The sequence below is a fragment of the Pteropus vampyrus genome, unplaced genomic scaffold, assembly GCF_000151845.1.
Source record: "Pteropus vampyrus isolate Shadow unplaced genomic scaffold, Pvam_2.0 Scaffold28, whole genome shotgun sequence".
NCBI classification, from domain to species: domain Eukaryota; kingdom Metazoa; phylum Chordata; class Mammalia; order Chiroptera; family Pteropodidae; genus Pteropus; species Pteropus vampyrus.
Window position 1 is genome coordinate 9543608 of NW_011888809.1, and position 2537 is coordinate 9546144.

Sequence of the window (2537 nt, forward strand, 5' to 3'; positions counted from 1 at the left end):
TGTTTGTGTATCACATTTTGGTAATTCTCACAATATTTCAAAAATTTTTATTATTATTATACTTGTTATAGCGATCTGTGATCAGTGACCTTGATGTTACCATTGGAATTATTTTGGGGCATCAGGAATTTTGCCCACACCAGATGGCAAACTTAATCCATAAATGTGTGTGCCCTGAACTGCTCCACTGACGGGCCGTTCCCCTAACCCTCTCCCTCTCCTTGGGCCTCCCTATTCCCTGGGACACAGCAATATTGAAATCAGGCCAGTTGATAACCCTACAATGTCCTCTAAGTGTTCAAGAGAGAGTCACGTATCTCTCACTTTAAATGATTACACCTAGTGAGGGAGGCACGTCAAAAGCTAAAATAGGCCGAAAGCTGGGTCTCTCGTGCCAGTGAGCCAAGTTGTGAATGCAAGGCGAAAGTTCTCGAAGGAAATCGAAAGAGCTACTCATGTGAACACACAAAAGATAAGAGAGTGAAACAGCCTTATGGTAAATGCAGAGAGAGTTTTAGTGGTCTGGATAGAAGATACAACCAGCCATAGCATTCCCTTAAGCCAAAGCCTAATCCAGAGCAAGGCCCTAATTTCTTCCATTCTGTGAAGGCCATGAGAGGTGAGGAAGCTGCAGAAGAAAAGTTTAAAGCTGGTTCATAAGGTTTAAGGAAAGAAGCCGTCTCCACAATATAAAAGTGCAAAGCGAAGCAGCAAGTGCTGATGTAGAGGCCTAGGCAAGTTATTCAGGTCTAAATAAGATAATTAATGAAGGTGGCTGCACTAAGCAACAGGCTTACAATCTAGACAAAGCCGCCTTATATTGGACGAACATATCATCACGACTTTCATGGTGGAAAGAAGTCAATGGCTGGCTTCAAAGCTTCAAAGGACAAGCCGACTCTCTTGTTAGGGGCTAATGCAGCTGGTGACTTTAAGTGGAAGTCAGTGCTCCTTTACCATTCTGAAAATCCTAGGGCCCTTAAGAATTATGCTAAATCTACTCTGCCTGTGCTAGATAAATGGAACAACAAAGCCTGGATGGCAGCACATCTGTTTACGACATTGTTCACTGAATATTTTAAGCCTACTGTGGAAACTGCCTGCTTAGAAAAACAGAATTCTTTTAACATATTACTGCCTATTGACAAGGCGCCGGATCACCCAAGAGCTTTGACTGAAAATGAGATTAATATGGTTTTTATGCCTGCTAACACAACAACCATTCTGCAGTCCATGCATCAAGAAATAATTTTTTAAGCCTTGTTACTTTAAGAAATACATTTCACAAGGCTATAGCTGCCATCACTAGTGATTCCTCTTACAAATCTGGCCAAAGTAAATTGAAAAACTTCTGGAAAGGATTCCTCATTCTAGATGCCGTTAAGAACATTTGAGATTCATAGGAAGAGGTCAAAATATCAGCATTAACAGGAGTTTGGAGAAGTTGATTCTAACCCTCATCAATGACTTTGAGAGGTTCAAGCCTTCAGTGGATGAAGTAACTGCAGAAGTGGTGGATGTAGAAGAAAACTAGTCTACGGCCATGCCACCCTGAACAAGCCCGATCCTGTCTGATCTCAGAAGCTAAGCAGGGTTGGGCCTGTTTGGTATTCGGATGGGAGACCACCTAGGAAGACCAGGTGCTGTAGGCATAAAAAATGAAAAATAAGGGATTATAAGCTGGCAAGGTCTTTGCAATCTGTGAAGTCAACCAAGGGTTGCCTCACCTAAAAAAAAAAAAAACAAAAACTAGAATTAAGAGTGTTGCAATCTCATGATAAAACTTTGATAGATGAGAAATTGCTTCTAATGGATAAGCAAAGAAAGTGATTTCTTGAGACAGAATCTACTCTGGTAAAGATGCTGTGAAGATTGTCGAAACGACAGCAAAGGTTTTAGAATATTACGTAAACTGAGTTTATAAAGCAGTGCCAGGATTCAAAAGGCTTGATTCCAATTTTGAAAGAAATTCTACTGTGGATCAAATGTTATCAAACAGCATCTCATGCTCTAGAGAAATCATTTGCAAAAGATTCGATTGATGTGGCAAACTTCATTGTTTTATTTTAAGAAATTGCCACAGCCATCCAACCTTCAGCAATCTCCACCGCAATCAGTCGGTAGCCATCAATCTAGAGGCTGGATTCTCTACCACAAAAAGATGACAACTTGCTGAAGCCTCAGATGATAGTTGGCATTTTTTTTTTAATAATAAAGCATTTTTAATTGTGAATGTACGTTGTTTTCTTTTAGATATAATGCGATTGCACCCTTAATAGACTGTAGTATAGTGCAAACATAACTTTTATATGCTCTAGAAAAGCAAATATTGGTGTGACTCATTTTATTATGACATTGGCTTTATTGTGGCTGTCTGGAACCAAACCTGCGATAGCTCTGTGGACGTGCCTATAAACCACCAAATGAAATGGGGACAGATCCAAAGACATCTGTCTTAGGATTAGAAGAATTTAAAGTAATTTTAAAATTACAAATCAGTGCTGTCTCCTGGCTGTTTAATATCTGTTTACCATTAC

The 2537-nt window shown here is 39.7% G+C and overlaps 1 pseudogene; it reads left to right on the forward strand.

The window, feature by feature from the left end:
- The first annotated feature begins 1533 nt into the window (after window positions 1–1533).
- Window positions 1534–1652, forward strand: LOC111737597 (annotated as a pseudogene).
- Window positions 1653–2537: the final 885 nt, after the last annotated feature.